At 37.8% G+C, this 22,602-nt stretch overlaps 1 long non-coding RNA gene across 1 annotated transcript in view; it reads right to left on the bottom strand.

The window, feature by feature from the left end:
* Positions 1-4,056: 4,056 nt before the first annotated feature.
* LOC127377483 (uncharacterized) overlaps positions 4,057-22,602 on the bottom strand; it is a 28,377-nt gene continuing 9,831 nt past the window's right edge. Inside the window, exon 3 of the long non-coding RNA XR_007887698.1 lies at positions 4,057-7,330. This is a non-coding gene — a long non-coding RNA (uncharacterized LOC127377483). The remainder of the gene's footprint in view (positions 7,331-22,602) is intronic.

Genomic DNA, 22,602 nt, shown 5'->3' with positions numbered 1-22,602 from the left:
ATTACGAGATGCACCTCAACAGCAAGTTGAAAACAAGAACACCTGTAAGAGTCACAGGATAACAGCCAGTGAGTGACACACAGTATCACTCTGAGTCTCTCATTCACATATTTGTCAAAGTATAATTCCTGAGGAAGAATAGAAGATACAATAGCAATATAGCCAAGAGTGCACTTAACAGAATCAGAGTTTAAGCCATGTTGATCCCCTATGACAGTATGTTAAAAAAAGCAAATAAAATTGTAACTTAATTATAGATTTATAATGAGCCACTGCACCACTGCCAAAAACAAGTCCCATACCAAGGCAAACAGGCACCTGTCGAATGCTCTCTGCTCGTGGGTTTTCATAGCTTAATTAATCTAGGCCTTGGGGTATCATGACTCGTGCGTGCTGCTTGTGTGCATGTTTGAGACAATTAAGTTGTTCCTCGAAACAGAGGTGCAACTTCAACATGGAGCAGAGACACCAATACTGCACATTACAAGCCGCATTTTGTGTTTTGTGAAAGTAAAGTCAATGATCCAATAATTTGTTTCCCGCTGACAGAAACAGAAAATTAATGATAACTGTGCAAAATGCTTTTTCATACAACTGAATTACAAATGACTTAGTTTGATCGCTCATTGATGGCAAACCAATCCAGCCCCAATTTATACTTGAAATGTTTCTACCCATCACTGTCTTAGCTATTGAGTACATTTGTTATTTAATTTGAAGCAAATATTGGTATACTGTGGGCAATGAGCGATGAATATAAGTTTAAGGCTCACCTTCCCGTTGAACAATCTGTGCTGAAGCTGAATCCGCTGAGGAGTTATCGCCTCTGGCCAATGCTCACTATACTGCCATCTGATTTCTGTAGATAAACATAAAACAGCTGTTTACCATCACATGTAGTTTCTCTGAAATGAGAGATTTGAAGCTCTTGATCTTAGGGATTTTTCTATGTTGAAAAGCAACTTCTCTGGTGCAAACAGATTGATGTAAAAGGTTAAAGTCTGACAGGGGAAAGCCAAGAATCCTGACACTGTTTTTCAGCCAGGTGTGACCAAGGGAGCACCTCAGCAGCAGCTGGTTAAAGCAGAGGAAGAGAGGGGGGCTTGTTCTATTAAGGTCAAGGCGAATGAAACATGTCATCTTTAAAAGGTGCTATTGGTAACATTTTGTGTTTCTCAAAATTATGACAACATCTCCCATAAACGTCAGTCTTCCTTGCTGATTGACAAGTGAAGTTACGGAACAGTTGAAACAATGCAGGTAGTGCTTTGGTACTATAAAACATAATTAAATCGTAGTATTCTTTCTAATCTAAAAATTGGCAAGCAAAGTGTTTGTATGTTTATTGAAAAATCTAAATGAATGTGGTAATGATTTATTGATGTAAAATACAACAGAAATAATTGGTAACCAAAATGGATTAGGACAAAAGTATGGAATTCTTATGACTGCTAATTACCAGTTTGAATGAGCCTGATAACTAAAGAGAAAAGGTATTAAATGCAATAACTATTACTATTGCTAATTACATTTCCAATTATGTCACTAATGAGAACGGCTTAATTATCAGCACATTGGATAAATAAGAGTTTTGCTTTCTACAGTTTGTGATGAAGGTGGTGATGTGGTTACGAGATCAAGGGCGAGCCCTCTGACCAAAAACACACGATAAAGTGTGTAAACTCTCAACACAGTCTCCTGAGCAGTAATACATTAATGATAATGTAAATAATGTGCACAATAATGTATAGCTTTGACCATGCCCCTTGCCCTGTGTGAACCTTATCCTGTTATCAAACAAAGTTATCATAAGACTGTAGTTGGGCCTCCTAAGAAGTGATTTTATTATTCAGTGTTTAGTAGTTGGGACCGTTTTATTAGAAAGTCTGTGTTTACTGCCTTTTCAGCATAAAACAAAAAAACAAAACTTTATTTGAAATTTCATTAACAGAGCTTTTATTCTTACCCAAGCAGCCAGATACACAGACAAACACTGTAAACGTGGAAGCTCAATGTCTTCAACTTGTTTACTTCATAAAGTGCTGGGTGCACAATGAAGCACAAAATGATGTACCTACGCGTAATTTATAGAGGCACGTTTTCCTTGTGAGAAGTTATGGGTCTCCATTCAATGGCTATTCAGTTAAAAAGACAACATGTTTCAGCTAACAAAAATATGAACTGATGTACTTTTCATTAGAAAAACAAAGTGGTTTTACAACATACCAGAGAATTAAAGCACAACTAATGTGTCAGTGTAGGTCAGAAAAGAGTTTAATATTCAATAAGTAATAAAATGAAAAAGGAATATGAGAGTATGTCTGGCAGAGGACAGGCACAGATCTGCAGTTATTGCCTGCTTTGGACAGTATATGATGCACAGATCCATCTTGTGTATCTGAATCTATCAACTGGTTGATGACTGCTAGGAACACTATAAGACACTATCATTACACCCACTCTCATTGACTCCCGAACAGCCCACCTGCGACCCTCCTCCACAAGGCAAACTGCACCCCACATAGCTGTCAAAATATTGCTGTATCACACTGAGAGTCTCAAAATGCTGTTGATATTTCTCATATTCCTTAAGGGCGTTGCTCTACCTTTAGAGAGCGGAAGTGTTGCAGAGGACTGTGTCTGAGTGCCAAGTAAAGGCACGATGGATTAGAGTCCTATCTTCCACATGGCTGCTTCCTAATCCTACCATCTGAGGTAAACACAGGACCAGGTGAGGCAACACGCCTGTCTGAGACACCTCTGGAACACAGAGGGATCTCCTCCCCAACACGGGACTGCTACTTCCGTAGCTTCTGACTTCTTGTTCACAGTGGGCTCCAGTAATAATTGGTGCATAATTGTTTTCTGGTTTCTGATTTACATAACACAATACTAATTCAGACTAATTCAGTGTATTCTTTGAAAAAGCTTTTTACATTTGTTGTTCTGTAAACATATTTTTGGGAGGATAAAAAAATCTCTGCTAGAAGAGAGGATTTTATATCACCAGAAGGAGCAACAAAGTTTGGAAATGTGTAATAAACAGAAGAGCTGGATTGCTTTAACTGTTGAGTCCTACCAATTTAAAGAGATTGTGTGAGTCTAGAGTAAGTTCAAAGTGTGGACATGTTGATCCCGTGATTAGTGATTGGCACAATTGCTCAAAACTTAACTTAAAGATAGTCAACAGTATATCCAATCTATTCTTGAGTTAAAACACATACTTGAGAAGCATCTTGGCACCAAGATGGGAAAAAAATACATTTCAATTTGACAGTTGCTAACATTTATAGTGGTAGTAGTATATAAGTAGTATATGCTTACACTTATCTTGCTAAACACGGAATCTGTTCTCAGATCAGAACCTGAACATCTGGTTCAGCTCTTTGTGTTTTTCATGTGTCAAAACGTGAGCAATAAGGTGATACTTCTGTGTCACTGCCAAGGAATGTTGCCAACTTTAGTTTCAAAGTCTCTCCCTCTCACCTCAGAGGCAGGACAAGAAGAAGGAAAAACAAACAAAACAAGAAGGGAACTTTCAATGCGTTTTAAGATGGGGTTTATATTTTTTTTAATGTCTAGATCATTACGCAAAAACAGGTTTTGATATGTTATGGCATGACTGTTTTTAAATAAATTTTTCACACATGACCTCACTAGTTGAAAAAAAATGTACACACCCATGGAAGAGGTACTTGAGGTAAAACACAAAAGCTCCAGTAGGATGGGTATTTCACAAGTAAATGGGGTATGTACTTTCTGGTATTTGCCACAAACCGGTATTTTCCATTACAGTGATGACTCTGGGACAAGAAAGCACAAATTAGTAGGCAATGCTACACTGCATTTAACAGGATATATTTATCAGTTTTATTGGGAAAATGACATTCAATATTTCCAATATACAAATTCAGTTTATAGACCTCTTACTGTAATTAAAGTGACACACAACAGTAATATTACAAGACCTATTAAATTAAAAAACAACTTTTTATTTGCAAATCAGTTTCAAGTGTGTTCTATTTATTAAACATTTGTTTTTATGAGGTACATTTTTTCAACAATCTTAAAAAACAATGTTTAAATAAAAACAAGGTACACTAAAGAACACAGTAATACTATAAACACAACCTAGAGCCAAGCCACTTGTGAAAGCCTTGTCAGAACATGCGAATGAGGGAAGGTTCTAAAAAACTGCATATTTTGATTTTGGTGATAAAACAGCAATCACAGGAGCAGAAATGTGTTAACTGTTCAGTGACTGTGCGTGTTGTGCCCATGTGAAGCCACTTGATCAGGTGATGAACATTTATTGAGTGATGAAAACCAAAGAAGTTTCTTTAAAATCAATCCCTCTCTCAGAGAAACGTTAACGCAAGGCATTTGCAGTGTTGTATATTTTATATCAAACATTGTTGCAAACTAAATGTTATAAGCTTACACGGAAGATAAAAATGTTTGTCTTTGATACATAGTGTGGGCAGTCAGTGGCTTTTCTGGTGGTCTCCAGATTGTAATTTATTGTTTCAAAGATCATTTAGTATACAGAGGGTTACTCAAGTTATGGTAAAAGAAAACTATTTATGAAAATTGAGCCTGAAAATTGAGCTTTAAAAAAAAAAAAAAACATGTTTTGAGAGCAATGGAAACGACTCACATTATAAAGCAAGTGCAGGACAAAAAGAGAAAATATGAACCTGAATGGTGAGATTTTCTGAGGTTATGTTACCGACAGTTGCCCTGGGGCATGGGTATGAGATAAATATACTGTACAATATACACACACCTTTGTCACGCAATGTGACTTGAGCAAAAAGGCATCCACGTTCATCATCCTTCCTATAAAAGGCAATGTGCCAGCTGGTCCCCTTACTTTATGTATAGTTATTTTTTTACTTCAGAGTCTTTGCTGACAGAAAAATAGCCAGGTTTGAGGATTTTTACTCACTGAACTGAAAACACTTCACATCAGTATTAAGAATGTTAATGTTACATTGTGGATGACGCATTCCTGTGCCTGCCCCACGCTTCTAACATAATCACACTAGATCTCACGGTTTAATTCATTTATCAATGATTTCAAAGTCTTTTCAGAAGTGATTTCACAATACAGCTGTCTAGTTTCAGGGTGTGTGTATGCATCTATGTTTGTGTGAAAAGAGGAAAAGAAGAATCTGGGCAAGCTTTTTCTTTCTTTACTCTCTGGGCATTTAATACAAATCAGGACAAATAGTTACTTTATTAGATCTACAGGTTTGTTTTCATTTCGTTCAAACTGCACCTGTGCCACTGTGATGGACTTTAAGAGCCAAAGTTGTCATGGCTTCACTTATTTTGAGAACGAAAACTTAAATCCATGTAGACTGCAATGGATTCCAATTGCAACATGTTTTTAAGGTTTAAGTGTACTGCTTGTATTTTGACGCTGACCTCTAATACCCTTTTTCTTCCATGAAAACTTTTCCCTATTTTGATCTGACGACCACCACTTTATCAATGAGGATAAAAACTTCAAAACTCTTCAGCTCTACAGATGGTGGTTATTTGATACTCCAAAGATACATTTCACAAAGTATCACTTTAATTGCATCTAAGCACCCAGCCAAATTTGAAATATATAATATTCCAGGGAGTTTCATTTTTATATTGGGCATTGCGCAGCATGGCCCCACCTATTCTAAGTTTCAACTGAGGGTATGACAGTGACCACATTAACCCTACGCTCACTTTATGAGGTTCATACTGGCTATTTGTCCTCATAAGGCAAACTTTCAAGAACCCTTATCATCACCATATAATAATACGATACCTGTCATTCCATTTGGCATCAAAATGACTCCAAATAAATCTCTTTCTCAAAAGGATCTCAATAGGCAGTGTGGCTGCTACCTGTTAACATGGGCGGTGAACTACAAGATGGTCCATGGCGAACAACGCGCTGCAGACATGGCCAGTGTGTCCTGGCCGTTATAGGGTAAATCTCTCCAGGGTTCATATTAACTGCTCTATATGAACTAGAGTAAACTTAATTTAATTTCATCTTCATTCAACACTGAAGTGTAAGTAGTCATAGCCATGTTTGTTTGCCTTGTTTGTCTTTTTGGCCCTAAAGCACTGGGTATGATGAGCAGCGGTAAAGCATATAGAAACAGTTTAGAAATTTTCATCAAGCAACACCCAATCTGTTGATTGGGTGTTGCTTGATGCTTGATGCTTGAATTGGTGTGACTGTTGAGTCCTACCAATTTAAAGAGATTGTGCAACTCTAGAGTGAGAACAAAGTGTGGACATGTTGATTATGTATGCTAGGAGTGGTTCAGTCTTTTATTGGAAAATTTACACCCGTGCAGTGATTTATATAAATCAGTAGTGCCCACAAAGCAGTAAAACTCTAATTGTTTCTTCCATTTTGAAAGTCTAGCGTCCATTAAGGATGCAGTGAGTAATAAAAAGGACTTTTAATCAATCCTCTCTTGTTGATGAGTTGATGTGTGAATGGGCTATCCTACCTGACAGTGCCACCATATGTTGATTTCTTTTTCTAATAGCCAACAAAGAGATAGAGGGAGCTTATTTCATTGTAGGTGAATGTATTTACTATATAACTTAATCAAAATACTCTGACCAAACAGGGTAATCTATCTCACTTGTTTCTGGTCTTCTTATCTGTTTTCTTCTGGGACTAAACACTTGCTGAATGATCAAATTTGCCTCTTTTTTCTAGTCCTGCTCTTTGTAACCACTCACTGAAAAGTACTGTACTCAAGGATTGTGATGTTGAATATGATCCAAACCCCAATAAATAAGTCAGCTGACTACAACCCTTCTTGTCTTTCCAAAACTAGTAGGTCTCATAATATTATAGTTTTAAAGCAAGCGCAGTAGCGTGCCACATTACTCCCTTTTGCCCACACTGCAGTCTCTGTAGTGACCCTTTCATTGTCAGATTAGACTGGCCGACCCCTTCTCGACCGGCTGGCATGGCCACAGTAAATCCTGGAGACTGCTCATGCTAGGGACCTCGGGTAATTAATAAAATCCCCATTACATGCCTTGTGCCCGTTGTTTGCTATTTCAACACCCCATTTGTGCCACGATTACAGTCATTATCAGTCACCGCCATTAATTCTCTACCCGATGCCAGAACTGCATACTAATAAATTGGGCTCTAAAATTTTTTTACCTTTCAAGGAGTTGGTGTTGGAGCTGTGCCAAGAAGTGCCACTCCAGATTAGGAGTCATCTGGTGACTCGGAAAGAGCCCTTTCAATAGAAGGCTGCTGCATCTTTGGAGATAGTTCAAATTTCCCCTTTGATTATTTTCCTTTCCCCTGCAAAATGAATCTTTATTAAGCTTAAATCCTGAATAAAATGAAATTAGCAGACTGCAAAACATTGCTTTCTTTTCTGACTCTATTCCCTTGTGCATGCATGCAAATTATAATGCTTATTTATGTAAATGAGGTGTCGTCTTTAATTAGTTTTGCTTGAGGGCATTAAAATACATGTATTCTTTCCCCAAAAATGATTTGTTTTGTTGCTCTGTTCAGTTTAAGTTCAAAATGGATGATTATGCCAACTAAAAAGGTTTATTAATTCTCTAGTTTTCTTTTTTCTTTTCCTATTTTGGATTATCTTCTCCACCCACTTCCTGGGAAGAGTGTATTCTCTGTGAAATCGAAAAGCCTCTTCAGGCAGTCGGAGCACTACTCTGACAAGCACTTGTAAAGGTCCCAGGTTGAAACCACATGGTAGAAATGCACTTCCACTTATCAAATCTGAAAGCTGTGCTCTTCAGCAATTCTCTCTATACGTATGTGTTTGGCTACATGACTGTTTGTATAATGATACATTATTGAACAGGAGATTTTCTTAACTGGTGTACTTTTACATTCATATATTCATCTTAATGTGCTGTTTAACCATTTGAAAGAAAATTGTGCTCCAATCATGTGCTGATTCTATTTGCATTGTTCATACATCACAGACATATACACTTAGAACATAACCCGTCTTGAGAGTGAGAGCCGAGTTATTAATCAAATGTTAATGTCGATGTAAATTCCAACCCCCTGTCAACTACCCCAGCCCAGCTCAAAACTGAAGTGAGCATGACCTGTTAAATGACGTTCCGGCTGATTTGGGTTTTATTTTAATATTTGTTTAAAAGGATTTGCAATGTTACAATAAATCTTCCATTATGCACTGTTTTTATGCATTTACTGTTGATTTACAGCCCTTTGTTGAGTGGCTATCGAACAGAAAACTGCTTTATGTCATTGTAGAAGGTGTTGGGTCAACTTCTGTTGAAGCAGCGACTTACTGTGTCACGCAATATTTCAAACCACTTCAGGTTGAAAGTGACCAACTGCGGCTCCGGTTATTGTTCAATATCATATCAGTATTCAGCATCCCTTCAACAGCTCAGATGAGCTGAAGTGGCAAGTTAAGATGCCCCCTCCCCAGCCTCCGAGTATGATTTATGGAAAGGAAGCTAAAACCATTATAGCATTTTTATTATTATTGTTCTTTCAAGGCTAATGCAACAATAGATTTTTGCATGATTGATGTGTTACACTAAACATTAGAGGATTACATTAACTTTGCATAGAACAGCTAAATGACATGAGATTACTTATTGTTATTTTTCCTCCACATGATCATACTGTAAACACTGTACATATAGTATTTCTTGGCACATATTGATTATTGTATACATACAGTACATACACACCAGGTAGACAGAGTACATTAATGCCGACTGTATTATATAGCTTTAGTTGTCTGCTTTCAGCACTGCTTTTTAGTGAAAACTATGAACTGCTCTTGTTGTCCTAGAAAAGTTAGTGAATGGCAGTGCTTCGGAGATTAAACAAATGTAAGTGACTTTGATAACCTCTCATCTGCCCCCTTCATTCTGCAAATTATTAAAACTCTGGGCTCTTGTGGGAAGGAATATGGCAGCAATATGCTGATACTTCAATCAGCTGGGAGGAAATTCCACATGTAATAAGGAGGAATCACTGCTCTCTATCCTGCACTTCCTACCATGAGCTTCAGCTGTCAGAGCATACAGTACAGCCACAAGTTCTCTTTCATGGCATCTGTGCTAGACAAACTCTTCAGACCACATGAAACTTCTCACATGATTCCTCGCACATCAAACACATGTACAGGCATGGTCCAAACCGTGACTCTGCCTTATATCTTCTCAATTCATCCTTTACTGTAATAATCTTTTTTTCAGTACATCCATTTAAACCCAGACAATATAGCAATAAAACAGGTACACTTCTTGAAAAGATACTATTCTTTAGGTCAGAACATCCTTTGAGTTGAGTTCATCCATGAAACTATCTCTTCTCAGTACTATCTCACATCTCCTGCTAAGACTTTGCATTTACCTCCATAATAGCCTGTTTTTACAAGTAAGTCTTCAGTGTTCTCCTGTCATGACAGCACAATAACAGCCACTTTTATTGTATAAAATCAGATGAGACAATGGTGGAGAACTGTATTAGTTTTCAGACTGTCCGGTAACAGTGCTAAAAGACAGTTAAGTTTTAGATTCAGTCTTGAATCAAAGTCAAGCAGAGTCAAGCCACATCCTCCATTAAAATGTTGACACACACTTTGGGTGCCTTTTACAGGCATTTGAGCTTGTGTGTTTATCATGTCCAGGCCATACAGGCAATGATGGGCATCCAGCCAACTGATTCTTCCCCCAAAGTGCTAATTTGTGCCACTCTAGTGTGCACAGCGCTATAATTACCTGAAAACGTAAACTGGAAGCTATGCCTGACAAAGACAAGAAACTGTAATAAAATTGAGCTTTCGGTGCTCAGTTGTGTGAGTCTTATAAGACATATTAATGGGATGTTTAAAGGATATGGCACTTTTCCATTTGTCTTGTGGAAAAATCTTGAGCAAAACACCTGGTGCACTAAGTGTCTGCAGTCTGAACACTGAAGAGCAGCTAGCAGTCATGGCATTCCTTTATAAAGCACTGTCACATCTAAAACATTTTCTATTAACCATGCACTGCAGCTTTATACCAGACTTGTCATTTCTTGATTGTCATTATGTGGCAACTTAATAAACTACCAAAGTCAGATTTCAAAGCCTTTTACCTTGTAAATTAACTAAAACAATAAAATAGTCGTCTGTTTAAAAACATATCGTTCAAATTCGTGAGCTTTTACTCCACCGCTGTGCCATGCAGGGATGTTCAATGCATTAAAAGTGACTGAGGACGCTTCAGGTGTCTTCAATACAGCTGAAATAAGCATTAGATGATTTTTAAGTCTTTGAGTACCAATTTCTTTAAATGTAACCTACCGATGGAAGATCAGTGACAGTATAAGGGGAGTATATTTAGATGTGCCCATTTCTAAACCTGAAATATTTCAATATGAAGGCATCTTGTACAGCAGATGAATTAGTATCTCATTGAGGGAAGGCAAGTTTCATTGCATGCTTTACATGTCACAATCTTTACTGCCAATCAAACTGCCAGACCATATTGGAGTTACTTCACTGTACAGTCATCAGAAATTAAATTAATAATGATAAAAAAACATATTTACTGGCTGCAATCAGTGAAAAAGTAAATAATTCTATACTATACTATAATATACTATGTCATTCACACTGTAACCAAAGTACTTTCCACCTGTATGGAAAAATATACGTATGTATGTTCATATCTATTTCAAGTTATTCAGCCAATCCCCTGGAGGAACTCATTTCAGCACTTCACACTCTTGGTGTGTGGTATTTTTGAAATCCATATGTTCCTACAAATGCAACAATGCCACAGTAATGGGAACATACTGTACATTAGAGCTCATACAGCATGGCCTGTAATGACCTGTAGGTGTGGCTGTATTTCTCTAAAAACACAGAAAGTTTTTTTTTCTTTTCTGATGACGCAAATGCCAGTGACATACTTCAGCATGTCTGTTGCGTCTTTTGGAACTTCTGCATGTCTTGTGCACCTTTTGGAACAAAGCATACAGTATGCATGGAATGCTTATTCTGAGACATGCTTGTCAAAATGACTTTGCGCCATGTAGAATAAAAGACCTTACTCTACAGTGCTTATATGGGCAACCTGTTAGCCACAATCAAAAGGGCTAAATAGATGTGTAACACTAAAGCATTTTGGCTTACACACAATAATGGAAATAATACAAAATCTGGACAAATTACTCATTTGTTAACAAATTTACAACTATGTATTATTATTCGCCACGTTATGCTTAATGAGTCACAGCTCAAGATAAAACATGGCAGAAGAAAGCAAAATGTACCAGTTGACAAAACTGGCCCTGCAACTTGTCCTAGTCAAGAAAACAATTTATATGCAGGAAGACAAAATGTGTTTAAGAACACAAAACAGGACAGACGGGCTGAACTACTATTTACAGAAGTGAGATATAATTATTCTAATAAAAGTGTTCAACACCAACAGTCCACATTCCAGTGATACATAAAGTCAAAACTAATGCCAAGATTGTGTACGCTGAGGGAATATTAATGCTGCTGTTCCTTTTGTATGTAGGCGTGTATATCAGAAAGAAAGAGAATGTTTCTTGTACTTTTTTCCACCAGGTAAACAATACATGTAGGCATTTTTTGTTTCATTAACATGTATCTGACCTCATGCGTCAGAAATTCAAAATCGAGTAACTTTGGTGACCCCTTGATTCCTTCAGCAGTAACACATATGGCAGTGAGATGACAAGTATACCGAAAAAGCAGAGTTAAACAAAACTTACAAATGTAACACGTGTTTTATTTCATTCTTCCTGGCTACCAGAGGCAGTGCCTCAGCACTGGATGAGACTTATGAGAATAAAAAGTTAACAATAAATGCTTGTGCAATTGTTAGAGACGGAAGCTGTTTATAAGATAGCTGAAGCAACAGCATGGGTGTGCCGCAACATTTATGAAGATGTATAGTAAGATGAAGATGAAGATTCAGGTAACGGCAACACAAATGTGAAGTAAAGCACTATAAGATTCTCAGTCATCAAGGATTTCTAGAAGTCTTAAATCAAATGAAAATTTACTTTGAGTTTTTGACTTCAAAGTCTTCACTTATCCAAGTGGCTTCATCAGAACTAACACCAAAAATCCCCAGGTACAAGTAGAAACCTTGGGCCTTCAGAGAACAAGTAACCACATAATTTCCATTAAAATATGTGTTTTCAATGTACTTAGCATGCAAACGGAGAGCAGCAACCTGGATTATGCTGCAAGGTTGGTTTGAGAAGTTTCTATGGACATTTTGATGTTTTAAAACTGTCGTCGTCATTACAGGGGAGAGTCTGAAAATCTCAATTATTCTTTCAACAGTTTAAGATTTAAAAAATTTAAATTCTAGAAATTGTTAAACCCTTTCTACAGTCTGTATTCATAACCATTTTACATGTATCTAAAATGGGAACGGTAATTAAAGTGAAATAATTTTTTTTTACATTTAGTCTAGGTCTCACAAAAGCCACAAGAATTCAAGAGAAAACAAAATGCCTGTCAGGGCGAGCATACAAGAGGCAAAGGGGGAATCTGGCATGGCCTAAGCAAAGTCATAAAAATATTTTCCCTTTTATTTAATGTTGTCCATAATTCATTGCCAGGAAAAGCTAATCAATAGCACCTTAATGAAAACTTGAGCCATATTTTATTTTGCCGCAGAGAAGTCCCAGATCAGCATTTGTTGCCTTGTTATGTGCTGGTTTTCACCCTTGGGCTGTTTGACAGATGTGCATCACATTTGCAGATACCTTAAATATTTGCTCTCTTCAACCACATTTGCCTTATCAAAACACCACAGAGTAGGAGAGAAATTTCTGATGATGACAGCAATTAAACTCCAAACTCCAAAACTCTTATGTATCTTAGTGTTTTATCCTAGCTTTAACCTCAGCTGAATATGGCAACATACATTGCCAAACTAAAGATGTACATAAATATTGACTAACACATTGTTGATGCTTTCCACAAGTGTCATAAATATACTGTACTCCCCGAAGACTCTAGGTTCATTTTAATGTCATATTGAGAAGAGTGTCAAAAAGACATACATACATTAAACACTGTATCTTTTTCAATGTAATTGATGACCTTAAACAAGTACATCAGAGGTCTCAGGATTTATATGACAGCTGTAAATATACAGTGGAGTAAATGAACCCAAAATGTATGTAAAACTAATCTAAACATTGTAATTTGGGTGCATAGAAGTACAGTCAGCCATGATTAGAAAGGCGATTATAAAAAGCCAGAAAAAAACCCAGAACTGAAGAAAACTACACATTACTGCAATAAATATGTATTCCCAATAGCACAAAGACATATATGTTTTTCTATATAAATGTTTTTCTTCTGTAAATGACCTTCTAATAGTATTAGCAATAGGGCTGCACAATAAAATTGTAAAAACATTCGGATTTACAGATATTGCAATTGGTCTGTACCAAACAAATTTTTTTTCTTACATCTGGAGAACAACACTAGGCCAGGGCATCTCTTCAGAACTGCGGTACTTCATTATAATGCTGTTTTGTTACACATTACCTTTAAAAGTTTTAACACTGTAAGGGTAACATTACATAATAAATCATTACCTATAGGAATGCACCGATATATCAACCGAACATCCGTATCGAACGATATTTACCTTGATGACAGAGATCAGCCTATCGGCAAATAAGATGGTGTTCACTGACATCAGTGGCCGATGTTTATCTGTTGTGTCGCATCAATTTTGTACTGGCTAAATGTTGTGTTAGTTCTTTCCAACTTGTATATTGGAGAAATAATCCCCTCTGTTTTCCAACACTGGAACAAACTGCACACAAATACCAACATGCTCAATGCAGCAGCATGGGCAGTGAGAGGCAACTCTGTGTCTCACTTCTTAGATGCGAAGAGAAATAGACTAAGCCGCAACAAGGCTATAAACCAACAACAACAAAAAAAACACTGGCTTCAGCTATCGGCCCAATTGTTATTTTGAACATCGGTAACAGCCCAGAATTGTGCATCTCTATTTATCTTTGTAGTACTCTAATTTATCAAAAATAAATGCAAAGCATTCCCAATAAATAGACTAGACAGTGCAGAATATCAAGGGTTATACCGCATGAGAATAATGCCACTCTGGACTGAGGATAGACTGATTATCGGAATCGGTATTCTTTTTAATCCAATGGCCGATGAAATAAAATTATTTTAAAACATTGGCCCTGATGCAGCCTCCTCTATGTCTGTAGTGATCAGCCTGCATGTGATTGGTTATACATCATGGTTATGTGCTGGTAAAAGGTAGAGTTCATTTTGATTACTTTATGCTGAAAGGTGGATTAATAATAATAACTATAATAATACATGATAATTTATAAGTTGACTTATATTTTGTAGGTTTCCTTGACTATTAACAATTGGTATCTGTATCGGTCCTGAAAAAGAAGTCCATCCCTACTTTAGACTGTTTAAGACCATTTTTTAAGACATGATACTCGTATGAGTATGAAGTTCAATGCATTTAAAAAACAAAATAATGTGTTTCTCTTATTTGTCTAACTTAATTGTCACATATAATCAAATCAGAGTGGCATTTAAGCAAGAAGGTGTAAAAAACTGGTAACTGAGAGCTGCTTGCGGACTGACTGGTGAGATGCAATGCTAATTGTTTCCAGTGATCCTTGTCAACGTACAGTATGCTCTGGTTCCAGTCAACTATCTATGAACTCAGACTACAATTACAAGGGAAAAGGTCATTTTTCATGCTCTGAAAGGCATCCTAATGAACTGGTTGCCACCTATTTAACACTACACTCCAGTCCACTAAAACAGACTTTCCATATCCACTGACAGCTCGCTTCACTTTGCCGGTGAACAGGATGAGATGTTTTTGTTTTGCCATTTGTGTCAGGGGCAATGACTACAAACCTTAAGGAAACTTGTTTAATGCCCGCATTCAGAGTAAACAGTTATTCATCAAAAAAATAATAATGTCTCAAAGGTCAGGCCATAAAAAACAATATCTGCCCTCTTTCCATTGCCTAGTGCATTAGTAACTGTATAATGCCATGCAGAGCGTTTTGATGGCAAGCGGCTGGGTTGAAAAAACAAACAAAAGAAAACGGCATAACGGCAGGAACTTATAGATTAGTTTATGACTCAAAATGAAGAACTGATTCCACTGTCAAAACAGCAAACTATCATTGTGAAAAGGAACCTCATTTCGATGGTAAACATCTGACTTAAGTTTTCTTTTCCGTATGGAATTACATGAGTGTATACAGAGCTGTCCAGTGGCTACACATCGTTTGCCTGTATTTGCATTGTCAGCCGGAGGTGAGAGGGTGGAGACCTGCCAAGTGTAAGGCTCTGGGCCGATGCCATGACAGCTGACAACTCGGGCAGGCCATGTGTGCAGCGTTGCATTTCTAACGGCCAAGATCCCAGATCAAGTAATTCCTAATCAGAGGGAGTTAGTATGCCTCTAATGTGAAAATTCATATTTCTACACTGAGTGTTTCATGTTCAAAAGGGAGCACATGTCATTTGGCATGCCTTCATAAAACACTAGGGCTTCCATCAGTCACTGATTATTGCAATGAGGAATTAAAATCCCTAAACACAAAGGAACCAGCACCACATTGCTTTGGCTGTCAGAATTAACTAGCGAAAGTGACCTCAGCCTATACATGCTGAAGGAGGAGAAATCATATTCAATTAGTTAGATAGAAATATTCAATCAGACATGCATTCATTGTTGATTAATAGAGATACAGATGAGCATATTCCATTTTATCAAACCCCAACACTGTCCTTACATTCTCCATATACATCTACACATTTACAGGCAACATTTTTGAATACCTGAGGCAACTGACAACGATACTTGACTGTACTGCACTGTTACGCTACAGCAAGGCTACAGAGGGGCTGTCTAGTTTGTCAGTAAAGACTGGCTGAAGAAGGCGGTGCTGAACTGTTAGTCTTCTCCCCCTTATGGCACGCTGTGTTTACGCCGATCCCTCAGGCCATTTGTTTGCAGCACTTCTTTGCCCCACAGCACCATGCATAATGCAGGAATGAAAATGTTAACAGTGGCAAATAAAATCGGCAAGGTGCCCCCACAAATCAGGGCAGTTTAGGAGCACATTTAATCATCCATGCATTGGGGACAACGCATGGCAATTAATTGTGGCATTTCAAAGAAGATCAGCACCCCATTTTTCCAGGCCCCCTTCAAGCTTCTTGTTCAGTTGCCCCATCAACTGCAGACCAACGGCAGCTGTCTCTAAGTATCTCTGTGAAACATCTCCACATTTTGGCCCAATTATGTTTATTATCTCTTTGCTCTGAAGTAGATGAGAAGAGAACTCTTGTAGAGAGTTGCGCAGAATTGCATCAACAAAGCCCACCCAGCAAAAGAAATAACAAAAAACAGGCATTGTTTGAAGAGAGTCTCCCATGTATACACACAAGAAGTAATCCAGTGTAGGTCTTGCATTTCTCCAGTATGCTCCAAGACAAACAAGTTACAGCACCATATGGTGGTGTCAGGAAAATAAATAATTTAGAGAAATTCATGTGCGGTGCGCAGATGAGCAACCGCAGAAATACCAACACAGGCATCCTCATACTTAACCCTTCTAATAAGAACCCTCAGCAGGAGGGCCACAGAGAGACAACCACAATATTGGGCCTTAACTGGATTGAGAACTACTTCGGAATTTCAAAGACTGGGACTGGCAACTGTCTCTGGACGTAAGGACAGCATTTCGTGCAGATACAATCTGCAGTGCCTTTCAGCACTTCCTGAACACGAGACAGCCTAATCTAATGAACTGGGGGGGCAAAATCTGCACAGGCTTTTAGCCCAGTGCCAGCGTGCCTCCTCTCACATCTGACTGCAGTCAAAAATCCACTTGTTATTTTTATTTCCACTGTATTTTCCCTGAGGTGTACTCTGCGTGGCTTGAGTCATCATTGTTCAAGTCTTTAGCATTGGAAAAAACACACGCACGCACACACAAGCTGGTGGCAAGGTTATAGCCAGTCAGACAAGGGGGCACTCGTATTCTGCCAACCCCAGGGAAAACTCACAGAGGGCTCCAGAGAGGGAGAACAGAGATGTGCCATGTTGCTGACATGGCAGCCGTCACGTCACACTAACCGGTAAGAGTGATGTGCACAGACAGCACTGAGATTTGTAGAATACTGCAGTGGCTTCTAACTAAAACAGTGAGGGCTTTGTGGATTACGTGACCCACGGCTGCCTTTCTTATACCTAAATATGTAAAAAGGCGCATTAAGAAGCAAAGGCAGCAAGACACAATATGATGATGAGCAAGATGTCTAGAAAGCCAGAGGGGATGGCTTATTACCTCTAGAATGATCTTTACACTCTTGTTCATCAGATCCCACAACTAAAATGTTGCAGAATAAATAAAGCATAAAAAGTAACATTAAATAGGTAATATTTTGTTCAACTCGAAAAATAAATGAAATCCTTCAAATCATTTGATTGGTGACGAGGCTCACTGCGCAGAGCTTTTTGTCCTTGTGCTTGCTGTGCATCTCTGGCACACTGAGAACAAGGAGTAGCTTCACATGAGTGACAAAAAAAGGAAAATAATGAACAAACACCCATGCTCTGTAAGCATTACCAGAGCACATGCATATTGGAAAAAAATATGCACCAGGCTTTTGCAATAGCTCTTTTATTTCAGTGACTATGAGACTAAATGATAAAACCACTGAGGTAACTGCACTGTCAGCATTTTTAAATATGACAGTGTTTTCATTAAATATTTTTGTGTCTTGCAATTTTATGCCCAGTGGTGATTTTCTCTTCTTTCCTTCTTTTCTCTCTCTTTGTGGGGACTGGCCAACATCATTTCCGCTCTTAAGAGTTAATAAAGAACATGAAGTTTAACTTAATCGTAATTGAAGTGCAATAAATTAAGAAACCACTTTAAGTCACAAAATGATAGGCTAGTCAGGAAAAAAAGTTCACTTCTGAATTTAAATGCTGGAATGCGGCCGATGAAGGAATCTGCGTATTGCCAGTGTAAAACATAAATCTTCTGGAACAGTCGTGTTACTCTAAATGACCCTGATTTGATGCTCAATTCCCAGCCATAACCAATGGAAAGGTGCACCACAAACCACAAGACTATGTCACATCTCAAACTATTTTTAGACGGTTCAGCTTCTCTTTGCAGCTTGACTTTGTAATTAAAGAGATCTGAGACTTTACATCCAATCTGTAGCATTACCAGTAAAAAGTAATTGATTATTACACATGTAGAGAGAATTTTGTTCCGATTCACATAAAACCAACACCATCATTTTCATGGACAGTTATACAGCAGCACAGAAGCAAGAGGATACTGAAGAATGACAAGCTATCTGCTGATCAGTGTCACTTGACAGAGGCATTGCAATGTGAGGAATAATTTGACAGGCAGTGACAGATAACATTTCTTTTTGCACAAAATTTGCCTCCTTTATATGGTCGTATGATAATCAGATTTTACTTTGAACCTCGAAAACAGAGTCATTAAAATGTGTCAGAAAGGTATTAGAGTAAAATAAACACTAAAAGCTGCCTGAGTTAACAACATCTTTACCGCAGACATGTCTCAAACCAAATCTGTGCAACATCAAATCAACTGGATTCCTTGGTAAAGACAATTTACAGCCAGTGATATCACACAAAAAAAACTGTAAATGGGTACGAGAAGCATTAAAACTTTAAAATGCTGTTGCCATATATCGCTCTGTCTTTCAAGGACCACAGGTACAACAATATCTGCTGATAACATTTTCATGACTTGTGAAACTGCAGGCTTTTAACATGACGCTTCTCTCTTTAATGTGCGCATCAGGACAAAGCAAGCTAACAGAATAAGCAAAACAAAAAAAAGATGGCCTGAGTTGCTCCATATCTATGATAAATCACTGCCACTTTTATAGCCTCTAATAAGTTGATGCAAAGCCATTTTTCTTCCTGCCCATCGTTCAAACATTTAAGGCATATTTACAAGGAACTTGTTAAAATATTTAATAATATTTAGTGGCAATTTCGGAGCAGCCTGTCACGGTGAAATTTATTGCCTTTAAGTGTTTAAAAAGGCGATGACATGAATAACAAACTGTCAAAATTTTCTAATTTGCATAGACAGGCTATAACTCCTGATACCTTGCATTAAAAAAAGAGGTTTTTAACAAAACGAGTCATAAAAGAAGCATTCAAATTGAGTGATGGCAAAGACTCTTCCACAAAGTCGCACCACAGAGACATCTTCCCCCCAGTACAGATGCTTCCGAGATCAAGTCAGCCAATAAAAGGACATATATCCTGCTGCTTTGACTTATTTATCCTGTGTGGATGAGCTCAAGATGGAACATCTCCTATAGGCAAGCTTAATTAATTGTGATAAAAGGGCTAATTCAGAGGCTGCACAAGAAAAGTGAGCCAAACAATAATATTCCCCACAAATCATCTCTGCCCGTCAAATATTTCCTCCATAACTTTCTAATTCAAAGTCCTTCGGACGTGAGGCTTTTGTTAAGGATCCTCATGGAGCCTAACAACCTCCCACACATCTCTGCCATTCTGTCCGCACTCCTGACTAAAATCATCTGATGAAATTGCAGCTGTGCAACGTTAAACTGTCTTGTCCTTTGTGTGACTCAACAAGATGGTGGCCATGTTTGATGCTGCTTCTTCCACCAGATTCAACGGTTTTCATGGTAAGACTCAGTGACCTGGGCCTGCCCTGGCTGTCCTAGTCAGAAAAGGGCCCCCGTTGACACTGATTGCAAGGCTATGAGTAGTCTCTCCCCTGTGCCCTCTCAGTGCAACTCTAATTAATAGCCAATTCATCTTCTCTGATCTGAGCCAGCACATGGAGTAATATATCGTTAGTTTGGCAAGCGAGCTATTAAAGTGTAATAACCAAGTACCAGCACTCGATTTGGAAGAGTAGCACATACTTAACCATGAAGTGGAAACAATTAATTTATTGGAGGATCTCCTGTAACCAATCATTTACTAGCACTCACACTGTGATGCAAAAGCTATCTCCTGTTGTGTGTGACACAAGTCAATGACATATTTTGGGCTCTGCGCCTGAAACCCCTTGCACTATGACCAGTTATGTAAGCCTCATCTAAGCACCACTGTCACACTTTCTGCCCTCATAAAAAACCATTCACATGGCCATCTGCAAGGTAGGAAGTTCATTACAAAAAGGACCCTGCTCATTTACAGGTTACCTTATCACATGTACTAAGTATTTCTTCAAGGTGAAATACACTTTAGTCTCAATGCTCTAAATGGTCTAACACACTCATGATACTTTACCTTGGACCAGTTTTATGTGAAAGAGCCGTACTGCTGAGATACATTAGGATTTATGGTACAACACTAAAACTTGCTACAAATAAATGTCCCTACAAAAAAAGGATCCAATAGTTAAGGCTACTTCATTTGAAAGTTGAGCTAGAATAATCTTTGTTCTTCTTGTACTAATTGTGCATACACAGAATGAGCAACATCAAGAAGCTGTTTGACATGAATGTCCAATCAAAGCAGGCAATGATTCGCTGAATCAGTCAAATATTTGTGGTTTTCTACATGCGCAGTAAAGTAAACTTGTGCCATCACTGCCAATTCACAATTCATTCATAAAACTTCACCTGTTGTTGAGATAAATAAAATGTCAACAATCGGACTGTCGCATCCTGTAGGAAATTTTTCTCTGACAATAGTTCTTACTACCAGGAAGTAAAGATGATGAATCAAAAGTAAAAAAACAGGAAGAAAGTGCTCAACAGTTGCTTCCTGACATCTGACGGAAAGACCACCAAACCAAGTAATTCTTATTTACTTGAAATTCACAATTTAGAGTCTCCAGCAGGACTGCACATGGTAGGTGAATTGTGCCAAAGCAGTCCTATAAAGTAGTGCCTTGAAATAAGGTCACTACTGCTCAAAGAAAGCTACTACATTGACACACACACACACACATAGAGGCACCTAATCATGGTCCAAAGCATAGCCAACATCATTAACAACTTCATTGCTTGCAAACAAGGAAACTATGAAAGTTGAAAAATAATATATTCTACACCGTATGATTCACTCCACCAAATACAACTAATTTTATTTGTCTTATCTCAGACAATTATGGTACACAGTTACTTGGAAAAACAACCCTGTGTCTGCTTCCTCAATCATGCACCTTAGAACAATAAAGTCTTCCCTCAAACTTTGATAATTGCAGGAAATAAATGAAAATACATAAGACTCACTCTTGTGCTTTTGGCCTGCCTCTAAAGCAAAACCTTTAAAACCCATTATTCTTTTTGCAAGAACTAATGACGTTTTTTGTCTCTTCAGCTTAACACACTAATTGACAGTTTTTTTGGAGGATAGCCCAGATGGAAAAATAAGTACCCCCTTAAAGACCCAACTCCCTTGCTCATTCCCCTAGCTTTAAGTCCCTTATTAATTAAACTTTCACCAAGTCAGGAATTTTTATTAAAAAGATAAAGTCTGCTGTACCGTAAAACAGAACTAGCCTATTGTCTCTGAAGCTAAAATTTTATTTCTATAAATAAAAGAGACTTTTTAATACCATCATTTGCAGCAGAGGGACTGGGACCGAAGGATCCACACAGTACAGTAATTAGAGGGAGATTTTCATCCCAACTACTCTAAAATTGGTCAGCTTTAACCAATACGCTTTGCTCCAACTGAATAAATACTCTCAGACTGTTCATTTTAGCATCATGGGATATTATGTACTGTAGGGCAAACAGAGGCAGCATCATCGTGCTCAGAAGAGACTGAAGTGTAAATATGTGTTTTGCCATTGCTGTGTGTCTAGCCATACATCTCAGACATCCTGGCACACTGTTGTTCAGAGGGGAATTAAAGCCACAGCCAAATATTGACAGCAGTTTTATGATCAGTCACCCACTTGATCAATCAAATCCCTCTTGTGTCATTAACTTTGCAACAATATTTGTCAATCACCAGTATAGGACAGGGGTTCTACTTGGAGATTACCATGTGGATTTTTTTGGAAATGTACAAAATACTTTTAAATATAATTGAATTCAAAATATAATACTAATTTAAAATTACAAATTCAATGCTGCGTAAGAATATTGGACATTAGAATACTGCAATGCTCAGACAAGGGCTGCAACTAACTATTAGTTTCATTATTAATTAATCAGCTGATTATTTTCTAGATTAATCGAGTAATTGTTTGGTCAATAAAATGTCACAAAATTCTGAAAATTGTCCAGTCAGTCCAAAGATATTCAGTTTAACATGATATAAAACAAAAAAACAGCAGGAAACATGTCCTACAAAGTCTACCAGAAAAAATCAAAAAGCATTTTAAGTACTTGTAGTTTTTTTCCTGGTCTACTGTGCTGATAAATGCTTCAATGATGAGCATCAAATACTGGAAGGCAGAGCTGCGTTGGTGCTTCATAGTTCTCTAAATGTATTCAGCTGCTTTCAACCACAAATCTTAAGTGAAAACAGAGAAACTGC

This window comes from Dicentrarchus labrax, unplaced genomic scaffold, assembly GCF_905237075.1.
Source record: "Dicentrarchus labrax unplaced genomic scaffold, dlabrax2021, whole genome shotgun sequence".
In the NCBI taxonomy this organism is placed as follows: Eukaryota; Metazoa; Chordata; class Actinopteri; family Moronidae; genus Dicentrarchus; species Dicentrarchus labrax.
This window is presented reverse-complemented; position numbering and strand designations above follow the sequence as displayed.